The sequence below is a fragment of the Neltuma alba genome, unplaced genomic scaffold (genome assembly GCF_004799145.2).
Source record: "Neltuma alba isolate B1F8T4 unplaced genomic scaffold, ASM479914v2 tig00012964_pilon, whole genome shotgun sequence".
In the NCBI taxonomy this organism is placed as follows: domain Eukaryota; kingdom Viridiplantae; phylum Streptophyta; class Magnoliopsida; order Fabales; family Fabaceae; genus Neltuma; species Neltuma alba.
Genome location: NW_021637323.1, coordinates 460,685 through 476,887, shown reverse-complemented (window position 1 = coordinate 476,887; position 16,203 = coordinate 460,685). Strand labels below are relative to the sequence as shown.

Here is a 16,203-nt window from a genome sequence, read left to right as displayed (position 1 = left end):
GCAAAAAAAAAAAACCCTAAAATTTAAAAAAACACAATAAAGATATGTGACAACTTCACTGTGGGTTTTGACAACTTCATAACATATTATTATTGTCAAAATCTACAGTGAAGTTGTTAAGGATCTTTATCTGTGTTTTTCAAATTCTAGGATTTTTAATTGCGATTTTCCTAAAAAACAAAGCTAATTATTTGTTAAAAATGTAATTTTTAAATTACTTATTATGAATATATAAGAGAAATAGGATGAACGGTCAAGACCTTGGGAAAATTTATATACTTTTTTGCCAAATTTGCTTTTGACCAACATTAATAGGATCGTCAAGACCTTGGGAAAATTTATATCGGTTTGTGTCGGATGTGTGGATGTAAGATTGCAGGATCAACTGGAGCTAGTATGCTCTATTCTATCTATCTGGCTCGCACGTAGCATAGTTGTTGTGTGAAATGTGAATAAAGAAGCATGGAAAGACAGCGTCGGAGTTTCGCGGCGGTTGGAAAAATGGCTTCCGCGATGGCCACGGGCGACCGGTCGGACAAGAGAAGAACACCTTCGGGAGCTCTGACCCCAATTCTCTGTCTCGATCACGATATCCTCTGTATGATATTCGCTTACCTCGACATGTTCGACCTCGTTCGCTGCTCTGCTGTCTGTAAAAATTGGTATTCTTCTTGTCCTCTCCTTGCACTCGAATGCTTGGAGAGTTGTAATTTACGCAGTTGGCTGATACTCCAGCAAACTTTATATTACTTTCGTGTTATAGTTCTTCTTTTATTTGAAGCTTCAAACGTCTTGTATTTGATCGAATGCGCCTGTTTCCCAATTTTTGTGAAGGAATTTGATCATCAACGACTCTAGTCTGCTGAGAGAATATTATTATAAGCAGCGGATTAGCTCTAACTTTGGTACTTCTGCATCACGCGATAAGCCACTGAGGATAGTTCTACAGGAACTTGCTATGGAGCAGCATAGATTAGCGTTTGAAGAAGGTAACATTCATATCGATCAGTGGAGAGGTCATTCAGCCAGGTAACTGTTTTATGACTTCTTGCGTCTACCCGTTGAATTGCTTGGCAAAACATCTGTTGTTTCTTTTATCTAGATGTTTCTTCAAATAATTTTCAGCAATTTTAATGAATGACTTAGAAGCGGACAGTTATGTTTACCGTTACGATGGCTCAATGTGTGTTATTGAGACAATTATATAGTTCTCGCTATCTTCAGCATTTATCTGGGAAGCATTAGGATTATGGACTATTGTATACAGTGTTCGGTATGGAGCCTTTTCTTTAGAAGGACTGAATGGGATTTTTATTTTGCAATTATTAATTTTTGTTTGTTCACTGTATATGTCTTCATATTGTCCGATACAGGTTCTTGTGTTAGCCAAAGGGGATTCTAGTTTTATCTTATCTTTAATGAAGTAAGCCTATTTGCAGTATTTCAGAGTTGTTTAGTACCTAATGGATAGTAGATTGCTGGTGTGATTCATATGTTAATGTGATAGTAATGATAACAGAAAATGAAGATGCAGATGGTAGTGGCTGGGGCATTAACTTTCCCTTAAGAACACAGCCAGCCACCAACATAGATGGTCATTGTGAGGGCCAGCTTTCTTGCTTCAACGGCTACAATGCCTGTTTTCATGTGAAATGCTACTTTACCTGTTGATATAACTACCATTATTTCCGTTACAACCATCCTCCTCCTCTTAACAGATACCTCGTAACAGATACACATTTAAATTCTGTTAGGCAAGCATAAGTTTTAAAAGATTGTCATATATATGCTGAAAGCATGATTTCTTATCTGAATCATGATCGAGTTCCCCATTCTGATAGTTTTGAGGCATCCATGAATGTATTTATTAATTATATGATAAATTTTTTTTTTTTTGTGCCTGAGTGATCTGCATCTGGATATCTATTGGTATGTTTCATATTAATGATTTACCATTGCTTTCTGGTGTAGGGTTGATCAGTGCCGGATGAAAATGGGCTTGATTCTTACTGGTGTTGGAGACAAGATATGGCACTGTTCTTAGTTTCCTACTGATTCATTACCCACATTTACAACCTTAAGGCTTCCTTTTCCCGAAGTGCTGGTTTGGAGCAGAAACTTGTAGCTCATAGGATTCTGGCCTCTGCTTTTTCATCCTGATGCACGGCTTCAATTTTCCCCCTGCCTCTTTTCCCACTGTCTAATCTTATGGCCTTGCATATCCTTTGAACAGGACCCAAAAAAAAAGAAGCCTTGTATCTGATTATCTGACTGATATTAGGAATACTAAAATTTTGGTGGTGTTTCATGAAGTCATTTGGAAATGCTGGCGGACGTCGTATAACCATAGAACTTACTATCCCAGTTCAGAAAGACTTATCATCAAATAGACTAACACTGTTCAGCGCAGATGGTATCTGTCTAAAGTGTTCCTCTGTTTAATGCCAGGAGGAAATTAGGGTGAAGTTTTGTGAAGACATTTTGTACTTCTGGACTAGATGTCTTGCTGGTTCTTCATACCTGTTTATTTGGAAACAAATCACAAGGAGAGGTTTTGGGAATGTGTTATTTCTTAGTTCATTTTGTAATAAAATATTGAATCCATAGGTTCTATTTTTATCTGTGTATTTTGTCTTTGGAAGTGGATTAATTTAACACTATTGTGGAAGCTGAAGAAAAATGGTTAACCTGACATAATTCCCTCCGTACGTGCTCTGCAATGTGGAAGCTACTTGGAGCATATTGAACATTGTGTGGATTTAGTTGACTTCATAGTCTCTTCTGTCTTTCTCTTTGGTATTTTTATGGGTTTATGTGAGGTTTGAGTCCTTGCTCTACTAACATTTTGCGTGGTATTATCTAAGGTTATGCGTCTCTGGTCATTGGAAGGCTATAGATGCATGGAAGAATACTCAATACCTGACAAAGTGTCTCTTGTTGACTTTGATTTTGATGAGAGCAAGGTAATTGTTTGCAGAAATGATTTATTATTAGTTTCCTGTGTGTGTCTGGCTTGAATGATATATTGCCATTGTTTCATTTTCCTAGTTCAATCCTTGTGCCTGACTGTGCAATTTTATTTGAGGTTGGGCCCAGATAGCCCTTGAAACTATAAGAGGAGTAATAAAGATTGAGTCCAGGTTAAACAGACATGTGATAGGAAATGTAGCTCGAATTATCTTTATTTTAAAATTTATGATTTAATTTACTTTAAATTAGGATTTATCGTTGATCTACATAATAATATGAATAAAGTTTATCATATTTTTAGGGTTATGATGGTTTGACCAGTATTAGGAATTGGGCTTTATAAATAAGTCTTGGAACTATTTATTTGTATTGCCTTTTGCCTATTGAATAAGGCTACTGGAAATTTCAGCGTCCCCCTCCCCGGGGGGTCACTGTTTGACATCAACGTCTTTTGAGCGAGTTGTTTGCTTAGCAACTACTGTTGAGCTTTAGGGAGCTTAGATTAAAGGTTCCAATAGTTAAAACAGTGACTCATTTATGAAAGAACTAAAGCAGCAATTCAGGTTTCAAGCAGAATTTTTGCCTCTAATCAATTAGCTCAGTACACTTTAGACTGCCATTTTTTTGTCCCTTGGAAGCTGAAGTTCATTTTCTTTTTCTAAGTCCTTTCTCTTATATTATATTTCAATTTTCTTCGGGAATTTTTTGTTCTGTCAATCATCTTTAGGTTAGCATTAAGCCATTAATGTATTATAACCCTTCATCTTTTCTTTGAGTAGCTGATAAATGCTGGTGTTATTAAATTTATGGATTATGGTGCATAAAGCGCTTAAATTTTGTATGCTTTTCCATTTCTGATTTCCTTTCATGATCATTCATTATTTTTTAGATTGTTGGTCTTGTTGGTACACGTATATGCATTTGGAGGCGCAATGGGAAAAGAAGTATATTTCCTTCCCAAGAAGGAACATTTCCAAAAGGTTTATGCATGCGGTAAAAATGTGAATTGCCTATTTTTTCTGGCTTATATCCAAACTGCGTTAGAACTCAGTAGATCTTATATGCATGGTGTGGAGCCATGATATGAGGTGAGAAATGTAATGTATGATTAGTTGTACGTGAGGCTCTGTTGAATGCAACCCTGCCCTCCTTCTAAAGTTGCCTTAAGTGTATCTCAAAAGGGTCAAAGCAATCAGGTCAGAAAGAAAAAGGATTCAACTAATCACTCAGCATCCCTATGAGGATTTTTGGAGGACCCATAAATCTGATGTAATCCAAAGAAAAAACCTTGAGAATTGAAATTTGATGATGAGATTAAGGAGCTCCAAATTCCTGTAGACTGATGAATGTGGAATTCCTGCATTGTTTGATGTAAGTAGCAGTTTAGGGGATAGTATTGAATAATTGCTTGTCAAAAGTAGGATACGTAAGCCATGGTATCTTCAATACAGATAATGTTGAGAAAATGGGGAGTGTGCCAGGAAAGAAAATAGAAGAGTATGGACTGAAGACTACTGAACTCCGTGTAGACGACTTGGCCCCAAAGATCCATTCTGTTTAATAACTACAGAATGACAAGAATACCCTGTACTTCGTTACTTGACATTGTATATCTTAAAACAATGACATTTTCTCAATTACTCAGCACTTTTCTGAATTTACTCACATTTTTAACTACAGTCATCAAGTGGTGACTTCGTGTTTGTATAAAGCAGTACAGCCTTATGACGCATGTACAGTAATCTAGAAACAAACATTAGAAAGTAAAACTGATCATATAGAAATATTGCAAGCCAACGAAAGTTTCAACCTCTAAGCAAGATTCATCCTTACAAAGGAAGTTATAGGTGTGATGAAGAACGTGGGGAATTATTGGAAATTAACGTGGAGAAGGACTTACCATACCATTAAGCATTCTTTTTTACTACTATCAATGTATTTAATAGATCTTAAATGAAGCTAAATGATCTATCAATAGTGTCAATTTGACTTCCTTTGTGCTTCATGCTTTTGTCTTTTGTCTTCTACTATTTTATTTTTGATCATTTTATTCTCTCCAAAACTTAAAATTTTTTTCTTGCAAGTCATGTTCTTCAAGTTATCATCTATCCCGTCTGCTGTATGGGGAAGATCTAGTTTCAATATATTTCATGGGCACGATCCATATTAATTTAAGTAAATAATTATATGTTGAATTCTAGTTACTATCCAGTTTCTTTTCTAGCTACCTTCTCTCATGCTTTGGTTTCCTACTTAATATGGTAATCATTAGTCCTGAATTATAAAATCCCATCCCTGAAAGTTGATATTGATTCTTTTGTGCTTACAGTTACTTTGATCCAGATGCTGTGATTGGATGTGAGGATGGACAGCTCGTGTTTTTGACATGTATAGTAGGAGATGCTCTCAAATTATAAGGTGTTTTAACTTGTGTTGTGGATCCGAAAAATTGGGTTTGCACGAAAAGAATATGGATTACCTATTGTGGGAAAATAAATTTTGCCTTTTATGTTTGCCTAAAATAAATAAACATCATTGTTTAGTTGTTGATTTGTCTGTCATTTGGAGACTAGCTTTGAAGAGATAGAATTACACTCATGATGTTTGCAATTTGCTATTTGCAGGATGCATTCTTCACCTGTAAGTAGTTTATGTTTGGGTGATGATCAACTGATACTGAGGGGCTCCTCCTTCGGAAGCATCACAATATCAGATCCTTCCTCTCTTAAGCAAGTAGCAAAACTTAAATCAATTGATGGAACAGGTAGCAGCTTATTTCTTTGGACTGGTTTTTCTTTTGTTGGCTGTGATTTGCATATGACTGAAGAGGGATGTGCTGACCCTATATGACTGAAGGGGAATGTGCTGTATTTGTAATCCGGAATTGTCAAAATTATTTTGTGGTTTTACGTGAGAAGATGGTCTTACTTTTTTCTAGTGTTTTATTCTCTCTCTCTCTTTTTTTTTTTTTTTAATTGGTTGTGAATCTTCACTTCATATGTTTTGACCAGCATTTTAGCGTAATGCTCTGACCAGCGTCTAATTTCAACTTTTTTTTTTTTTTTGGGTAGCTATAAGGACATTATGCCTTAACCCCGCTTCTGAGCTTGTGTTTGCTGGATCAGCTGCTGGGTATACCTGCTGTTGGGATCTTAGGTAAGTGAACAGACTGTTGTGCTCTAGTTCAGTTTCTTAAGCTTGCTGCACTTACCCTTAGAATATCGAATTCCAAGTGCATTAAAATGTTCAAAACTTGAAGGATAAAGAACTTATTAGATTCACCATTATTCTTGTTTTTCTATTTTTTCTGTTCCAATCAGTCTTATTCGTTACACTTTAATGATAACTAATAATATTTGAAAAATAAATGATAACATATTTTTGTAGTCATTTCTGATTTGGTATTTTGAAATTTTAGATTTTTTTTGGGGAGATTTTTCTTATTTATTTATCAAATAAAAATCAAAATACACAATATATATATATATATATATATATGAGCTCCACATGGATTTAGGGAGCAAAGGGGTTGGATATGCTCACTAAGAGAGTGGATTCGACTAAGGAGCATACCACAACCTTGAGCATCTTCGAAGCAAAAGCCTTAGTCACTTGGGTCGTAGGTGAAGTAAACCTTTTCTTTCCAAAATTTTGTCATAAAAAAAAGATATCAAATCCAAATTCTCCCACATCACCTATAGATGCCCTATCAGGAGAGAGGCCCCACCCACTCTTATTCTTCTTCCTGCATTATTAGCAGAAGAGTCCAACTTGTACTGAAATTAGAGTCTAACTATAATTAACTATAATATAATTATTTTCTTATACACCAACGCTCAATAATATTTTTTTAAGCTATTCATGATCCGTGAAGAGTCCGAATTAGTATAAATTTTACTAATATATTGACTAATCGAAAGATGGAGCTAATATATAAGATCTAGGTATGTCTAATGTAGATCTCATATGTCATCCAGGGAACTAAAAGGAATAACTGAAAATTCCACCAAAATCTGAAGCATACAAAAAGGTTTAATTTTACCAATAAAATTACATATATTTCTTAATTTTGTTAACGTTTAATTAATAATTACTTAATTAGGTACGATTTACTATTTAAATAAAATAACTGTGTTAGCTAGAGATAGAGTATTTATTTGTTATCACTCGTCTCGTCAAACCTGCCTTCCCTTCTTTAATTTAACTTTGAACATCTTCAATACAGTTAATGCTTTTGTTAATCAATAAGGTTTTGGTTTTCCTTTTTCTCCACAAACTTCTGATGTTTTTTATTAAACAAATGACGCTTATTTCACTCTCTAAAAAGAAAGAGTCATATGGCCAGAACATGCATGATTGGCAACCCTGCACCAAAAATTTCTCATAAAAAGTTTCAATTTGGTCCACATCATAATTTATTAATAATAATAATAATAATAATAATAATAATATCTGCAAAATCTGTATACATATATGTCTCTTGACTCTTATTATTATTCTTTTTTCAAGATATCATCATACCCAATATTAATTTCATAGCTATTTTCAAACAATGTTATAAAAGTAATTAACATCAATGGGCCGTATACGCATAAACCAAATTCTAACATCACTTGTTGGCAAAAAATGAAACATTTTTTGAAAAATAGTCAACAATCAATTATTAAATACATCAATAAATTTTGAACAAAGGCACCGATGAACTGAAAGATTCCAATTAATTTAAAATCTTAATCTGGTTCCGTTTCTTCTGGGCAGCAAAAAATATTCTCCTTCGCTTCCATATTCACATTATAAATTCACACACACACAGAGCTTACCCAGCTAGCTATATATCCCATCCCCTACCATCTTCCTTCACTTCCTACCTCGCCTTTTCCTTTGTCATCTCTTTCTCTGTTAGACTTTCAAATACTGATATTTTCCCGAGGAGATCAAACAAGCAATGGGCAGAGAAACTTGGTGGGTCCTTTTCCTTCTCTCAACACTACTGCTCTTTGTGGATGAAATCCACGGAAGCAGAAAGCAAGAACAAGCTCTCAGGAATCTGAACAAGGCCAAGTTCAAAGGAGGAGGTTCCATCAACAGAAGCAGTGAGACAGTCTTCGAGGTTGATAAGGCTGTGTTTGGAGATCATAATGATGATAAGTCTCGTTACTATTATCCTCAGCAAGGATTGAAAAAGAAAGATAGGATTGAGAGGCTTCCAGGACAGCCTGAAGGTGCGAGTTTCTCTCAATATGGAGGATATGTGACTGTGGATAAAATTGCAGGAAGAGCTTTTTATTACTATTTTGTTGAAGCTCAACAATCTCGTAGGCACAAATTGCCTCTTCTTCTTTGGCTCAATGGAGGTATGTATAATATATAGCCATTTAATTAACTCAGATTCTTTTTAGCTACTCTGCTCGGCTTTAAATATAAAAGCTAATTAAAAGGTTTGTTTTATTCCTAAATGTAGATCCCAATCTTGTTTGTCTTGCAAATGGATAATCATTTTCCCAAACAATCTTATTGATTACACACATACTAAAAGGAATTTTCATCAGCAAAGTTAGTTTCCTATGCCAATTATTAATGGGCTCTTTTAGAATATCTACAAATACATATGTATTACAAATAACTAATTTAGCTAATTTTATTAATTTTTGTAAGTTAATTATCTAACTCTAGCATCTAAAATCAGAAGTAAATAGTTAGTGTAATTCTAAAGGGATAAAGTTTTAGATTTGACTAAAACTTGCTTGCCATCTATCTGTAGCTAATTGATATTGTGTTCTTTTTGGCCAATAGCTAGTTGTTTAATTTTGCTTACCATTTAGATTCCTAGAGCTTCACATGCAAAAGAGGAAATAATGCATCTTGTTGTGGTGTTAACTTGTTGGAGTCTCTAATTATTATTATGATGAATGATAAAGCTTCTTTCTGGTTGTCATGTAGTTTTTTTAATTAGACGTTTGGTGTTTGTCATTTTCCATGTTCATTATTAATTACTAATTAAGTTTATATCATACCACCCGAAATATGATGATATTTTTGTCCCACAATATACTAGGAGTAATATGTATTTTTTTCTGGACGTTGATTTGAGAGTGTTACCATTTTTAATTTTTATAAATTTTTTTTATAATTTACAAAATCCTTAACATTGTCCCTTTTGTTAAGTTTTGTTGGTATAATTAGTTATATATTATCTTAGTACTAACTTAAGTTATAATTAACTTATAATAATAATAATATAGATCCTAAACTAAAATTAGCTCAAAATATATGATGACAAAACCTAAATTAAAAATCTAGTTAAATTATAGGAACCAAAGTCATAATAATCTTCCTTCTCTTTGATTAATCATCAATTCATCATATATCAAAATATAATACATGCGCGTTTCTAAGGATGTTTTGTTCTCCCTTTAACTTTTAAATTCATTATACTCATGAAAAAAGACTTAAAAAAGTTTGATGTTGGTGAATTACTCCCTCTAGTAGATTGCTTTTAGAACAATAACTTGGGTCAACATACATGTCATTTAAAGAGTAATGAACCAATTAATGTTTATTTTTTAATTTTATCCTTACGATTAATGCTGAAAGATAACTCCTTATATTTTTATCTTTCTTTCACAGCTTTGTTTTATATAGGTAAAATTAGAAAGAAAAAAATTTACTTTGTGGTAATTTAATGAGTTAACTATTTTTTTATTTGATGAATTAATTAAATTGACTTATATTATGCATCTGATTACAAAATTTCCAGTCTAAGAACGTGTGATTTGAAATGTGCGCCTCTCTTTTTCTCAGAAACGCATCTCTCAATTCTACAATTAAAGTCAAGGATTGCGTTATGGAGACAAAAATATTCAGTAGAAAAAGGCTAAAGTATACATTTGATTCTTTAACTTTGTACAATGTTTTAATTTGATCCTTTAACTTTAAAAAGTATAGTTTTAGTCTTTTAACTTTAAAATTTTTTTAAAAAATAATGACATTAAGGTCTTAAATGTTGATAAAATATTCTCAAATGTTAATATATTAAGTTTAATTTTCAAAACATCCATAATTGTTACAGAAAATTATCATTAAAGTCTAATGATTTTAGGATTAAAAGACCAAATGTATGCTTTATAAAGTTAAGAGACTAAATTGAAACCTTGTACGAAGTTAAAGGACCAAATGTATACTTTAGCTATAAAAAAAAGTGACAACATTAAAGGACCTTGCTTTAAAAGATTGTTAAATTCATGTTGTAGTGTGATATGTTTCTCTTCCTGTTTTTCAATGGTATCTTTCATTTTCTCATAGGCAATATGTTTATTATTGAAATTTTCATTAATTAGGAGGTTCCAATCATGCAATTGCTTGATCATATTAAATAAATAAACGTCCACTTGCTTGTCAGACCAAATCAGATTAAGAGACATTTTTTGCCACAATATATAAGCTTAGAAATTTGGTTATTATTAACTTAATTTATAAGTGTTTTGAATTTGAAGGAGTTTTAATTTTGTGTTGTTTTAGTGAAAAATGGTCTATTTTTCAAATTAAACAGAAAATTATTTTGGAAGTGAAATCCCTTAATATCCTTATCTTGCAGGATTTCCTGGCTTGCTTCTTGTGATCTGTGTTTGCAAATAATCTATTTATTGCTATATTTATGGGGAAGATCTGAAAGCGACGACCAAGGCATTAATTTAGTTATAATATGAACATTTTGGATCAAGTAACATTATCTTTAACAGATATTTTACTCTATCGTTAAAATATGTATAACTGCCTAGAAAATGTTAGAGAACTTATTGTAGTTTTTAGCAAGAATTGTTATAAAGTCTCAAATAAAGAACATAATAACTAAAAAGAAAAAAAATCTTAGTGACAACAAAGCAGTTTATAATAACAAATTTTAAAGTTAGTAAATGACAACTACTCCATTATTGTTAAGACTTATCAGTAATTTTTTTTTTTTTAATCTCATTGTAATTCTCTCTACTTTTTATTTCTAGCGATGTTTTGTTGATAAAGAGAATCTCTCTGTATTTCAAGGGGGAACGTAAACTAAAAATAAAAATCAACTGTGCCAATAAAGGTCAAATGAAGTTAAAGAAATGAAAGTGAAGAATTAATAGATCAAAATGAAAATACATAAAGTAAAAAATCTTGAGTAAATTTAAGAATTTTCCCGAGGGCAAAAAAAGAATATTGATTGTAGTGGCTAAATATATAATTCGAAAAAGAAGTTATATGTTCAAAAAATCTTACAATGTCTTATTACATATAAATTTAGAATTTATATTTACATATTTATAAGATATAAAATAACTTATATAGTCATCAATAAATTAGAGGCTCCAGGCTAATGCAAGTTGGTGTATTTTCAGGTCCAGGATGTTCATCACTTGCGTACGGGGCAATGCGAGAGCTGGGACCATTCCGTGTTAATAGTGACGGCAAAACACTTCACGTCAACAAATACTCTTGGAACTACGGTACCCCTCTTCACATTATCACTATTATTATAAAAGGGTTAAGTCTACTTTTAGTCTCTATATTTTTAATAAATTTTGATTTTGATTCCTATACCTAACAGTAGTGTTAATAAAGTTAACGCAGTTAAACTCAGGTATAGATCCTCATAAAAAAACTGTAGGGACCAGATTTTGAGACAGTCTAAAGAATAGGGATATACTCGTTAGAACAACAAAAACAAAAACTCGTTCAAAGTATGGAACCAAAAGTGCATGTTTAACCCTATCATAAATAGGTATATGCTATATTGATGTCATTGTAAATATATACTGATTCACACACACATATATATGGGGGTGTGGTGTTGCAGTTGCAAATGTATTATTCTTGGAATCACCAGCAGGAGTGGGATTTTCATATTCAAACAGAACATCAGATTACAGCAATAATGGGGATAGAAAAACTGCAGCAGACAACTACGTTTTCTTAAGGAACTGGTTGGAGAGGTTTGCAGAGTACAAGAATTCTGATTTCTATATTGCTGGGGAGAGCTACGCTGGCCATTATGTTCCTCAGCTTGCTCACACCATTCTCTACCATAATAACCATCTTAATTCCTCCTTCTTCATCAACCTCAAAGGCATCTTGGTACATCTCTCCCATCTTTTGTTTTTTTTTCCCCTTTGGTAGAAACAAGGTGGTATTTTTCAACTGATAGCTAAAGAATAATCCTTTAATTTTGAGGTGTAAAAACCACCAAAGTGGTTTTGCTTTTCTATCCATATGGCCTGGTTTGAACTCATAATATCATGTTTAAGGATTAACTTAGCCATCTCTTAATTATGTCGGACTTTAATTTGTTCCCATCTTTTCTTCTTATTTGTTTTACTTTTATCATAAGTTTATAGGTTGGGTGGGCTAATATGAATAAATTAGGTCATTGTTTTATCTGTGACTCTATCTTTACTTCACCCAAAATTGTTTCATGACATTCCCCCGGGGGAATTTACGTCGTCTTCTTGTATTTGGAATCTAACCATTTGGTTTGGTTTTATAATTAGAAAAATGAATTTGATTTGACAGCTAACATGTTATGTAACATGCAATTTTGACCAAGACAATTCAAAGAAATGACCTAAAGGAATCTTGGAATTTCCATTAGCTCTATTATTTTTCTTCCACAAAGAAAAATCATCATTGGTTTTAATAGCTTTATTCCAAAATTGCTGTTACTATTATATAATTGGTTTTGTGGGTGTTGAGTTGTTTGCTCATGATGGGTCCTTGCCCACTATCAGTGGTCAGAGCTAATCCATTTTGTCCATCAATTGTGACTTTTTCCCCCCTTAAAAATGTTAGGTTGATTCTTTTTTGATTGAAAATAATTGAGGTTGGAATATCTCCTATTTGAAATATAAAAGCTAATTAACTAATTTGAGGAGATTAAGAAAAGAAATTAAGTTATAAATAAGTGTTGTCTTTCATAAAATATCCTTATTAATCAAGTGTATTGGCTAGAACTGCCATTATTAGAAGGACTAATTTAAAAAAAATATAAATATAAAAGACAAAATAGATTTGGGCTTATATTTAGGACCAAAATAAAAGTTAAACAAGGTTTTATATTAAGGACTGGAGGTAGTATTATACAAGATGACAAATAAAATTTTTAATATTGATTAATGGCAATATACAAGTTCAAGAAGTTTTTTGTGTGATATACATTAAAATGTTAGACGAATTACCTAAATTGAAAAAAAGAAAAAGAAAAATGTTGAGTAATGACTGGATTAAATTTTAAAGGTAATAAATATAATTTTCCCCTTTTTTTTTTTTCAAAACTTAGAAATATGTCCAGCAGAGAGTAATTGTGCTGGCTTCTTTCAAATTTTTCTAAAATTATATAATATTTCTTTCTATTTCTTTGTATAATTTATACAAGCCCTTCTAAAAAAAATAAATAGCAAATCTTATAGGACACCAATGAGCTTTTTCTTTTTCTTTTTTTAATTTAAGAGGCAAAAATTGACAAGTTGAGACCATAGGTGAATTAACCCATGACTTCCCGCTTATCAAGAAGCTTTCATGTCATTATGCTATAAGGCCATTTGTACGAATAAGTTTTTTTGCAATTACACATGCATATCTTCTTTGTTTAATAGATAGGGAATGCAGTGATAAATGATGAGACAGACATCAAAGGGATGTGGGATTTCTTGGCAAGCCATGCCATAATATCAGACAAAGCAGCTCGTGTTGTGAACAAATTGTGTGATTTCTCAAAGGTTGTTGCAAACCAAAGCAGTGAATGCATAGCAGCTTCAGATGAAATTGAGAAAGATCTTGGCTACATCGATATATACAACATCTATGCTCCTCTATGCCTTAATTCCAACCTCACTTCTCTCCCTAAGCCCCCCTCTGTAAGTATTTTACTTCTCACTTAGAACTTGATTAAAATGGCTTATAAATAGTTTTTTAATGATAATTTACGTAATGCAAAACAAGTATATGAGATGAGTCTTATTTTGACTTGCATAAAATGTGCTTATAAATGATTCTAAGCATGATTCCAAATAGCGCCTTAATCTTTTGATTATACATTGGGGAAAAACCCGATTTGAAATATAAAATCTGATTATATTTAAAAGAGAAGGGATGGATATTATGCTTGAGAATGAAGCAAAATTAATAGAATCATGTTTGTTAATGGTATTGTAGGTAGTGACAGACCCATGTAGTGAAAATTATGTGCATGCATATTTGAACCGAGCTGAGGTACAAGAGGCATTACATGCCAATGTCACAAAACTCACACATGATTGGGAGCCTTGCAGCATTGTTATCTCTCGATGGCTTGATAGTTCTTCCACCGTGCTTCCACTTTTGCATGAGTTCCTCAATCATAGCCTTCAAGTTTGGATCTTTAGGTACTCACATCATCGTCTCATTCACTATGGTATAATTAGCTAGCTACGTCAGTTATAAAGTTTAATCCCTTGTTTGGATGAAGAGAAAATAAAGAAGAAGAAAAAAGAAGGAAAATGGAGAAAAAAGTGAGTTTTCAAATGGGGAGGAAAAATTGGAAGAAAGAAAAGTTGGAGAAAAAATAGGGTGTGAGGCCCATCCGATTTTCTTTCTAATTTTCTCTATTCTCTTTTTTTTTTTTCCTTCCAACTTTTGCGCATCCACATTATTATGTCCACTGATTAGAAAATTTGTATGAAAAGCTTTTTTGTTTCTTTTTTAACGAAAGATGTGGAAAATGATGCAGTGGAGATGTGGATGGAAGAGTGCCAGTAACCTCAACCAAGTATTCTATTGAGAAGATGAATCTCCCTGTTAAGACTGCTTGGCATCCCTGGTTCGTCAATGGAGAGGTAATTGTTTTTTTTAAACCTTTTTCAAATGATTAAATTGAGAACTTGAACCACATAATCATCAGGGTTGATTTATTGCGAATTAAGAAATTATGGGAATTGAGTTATTTCAATTTTAAACTCGAAAACTAAATTCATAACAAGAATTGGAAGTCATAATTTGAAACATGTAAGAATACAAATTTTTCCATTTTTTTTTGGTAAATACATTTTTCTAAATATTGATTCTGATATATAAATCAAGAAATTACATTAAAATTTATGTAATCTAAACCGCTAGATGCATCACTTGATGAGATTAATTTTAAAAACTATAAAAAGAAATGGGATATTAATTTAATACATATGGTTAATTACAGGTAGGAGGGTACACGGAGATGTACAAAGGAGGCTTAACATTGGCAACAGTGAGAGGAGCAGGACACCTAGTGCCCAGCTATCAGCCAGCAAGAGCCCTTTCTTTGGTCACCCACTTCCTAAAAGGCACCCCTCTTCCTAATACCACTACACGTATCCCTAATTACTAATTCCTTGCTTTTTTTTTAAAAGTAATTTCAGTTTAATTAACGAATTAGCAATGTAAATCAATTATGAATGATCATAACATTGTGTTCTCAAGAGGCCCCCCTTACCCCAAAATAATGTTGAAATTGATTTTAGACAATAGTTCTCTTTTAGATAGTAAATTGATTATGTGTCAAATTGATTATGGATTTATGGGTTGGGTTGGGTTTCATTTGGGTAGGTCTTTTCACGAAATGAAACCCAATATGAGTTTAACCTGAAGATCCTGTTACTTGGCCTAACTATTCCTTTCAACAAGAGGAGTCGATCCAAAATAAGTAAGATCGTATTTTCAAATCCCGTGCAGAGAATAGTTTTTAGAAAAATAACAAAAAAAGAAGCTGAAAATTATTGAATCTCAAATCAAATTTGGTAACAACATTTTGTTTGGTGTTTACAACACTGAATTTGTAAATAATAACAAATTTTTGTTGACATTTCTTATTTGACATTTAGTAATTTTTAGCTTTTTTGTGTGTGTCATTTTCCTGTATTTTTCTATGCTAACCAATTTTAGTTTCGATAAAATGAGTTATCTTTTAAAATAAGCTATGTAGGACTGGACTTGTGTGAATATAGAAGTAAAAATGCTCTTCAAAATTTCTTCAATTTTTGGACCAAACCCAATTGTTCGCTTTTTTTTCGCTTCGCAGATCCATTTTCTTTTGTTAAAAAAACAAAGAGGGTCGGTTCGCAATCCCTCTGCTCTGTGAGAGTTTTCTCTCTCCTCTGTGAGAGTTAGTTACGGTGATTTTCGCCGTGTTTCCTAAGAGAGTGAGCCCCGCCGCCTACTGCGACGGAGGAAAAAGAGTGTCCGATCAGTTGC

At 32.7% G+C, this 16,203-nt stretch overlaps 1 pseudogene; it reads left to right on the top strand.

Annotated features, from left to right (window-relative positions):
* The first annotated feature begins 364 nt into the window (after window positions 1-364).
* LOC114733054 (serine carboxypeptidase-like 40) lies at window positions 365-15,499 on the top strand (annotated as a pseudogene).
* Window positions 15,500-16,203: the final 704 nt, after the last annotated feature.